The following is a 211-nucleotide window of genomic DNA, read 5'->3' as shown; positions in this document are numbered from 1 at the left end:
CTGTGGCGCCGTCAACTCCTCCTCCTCCTCGCTGTACTTGGTACCGCCCTCCTCCTCCGTCCTCCCTCGACTCGCCGCCGGCCGGCCCCTCCTCGCTCCGCCTTCCTCCTCCATCCTACTCTCTTCTCCCTCCTCGAGTCGCCCCTCCTTCTCCCTCCTCCCTGCTACATTTTGATTTAGTAGGCTAGTTCATATGCAACATTTTGATTTA

The sequence above is a fragment of the Triticum aestivum genome, chromosome 5A, assembly GCF_018294505.1.
Source record: "Triticum aestivum cultivar Chinese Spring chromosome 5A, IWGSC CS RefSeq v2.1, whole genome shotgun sequence".
Classification (NCBI taxonomy): domain Eukaryota; kingdom Viridiplantae; phylum Streptophyta; class Magnoliopsida; order Poales; family Poaceae; genus Triticum; species Triticum aestivum.
This window is presented reverse-complemented; position numbering follows the sequence as displayed.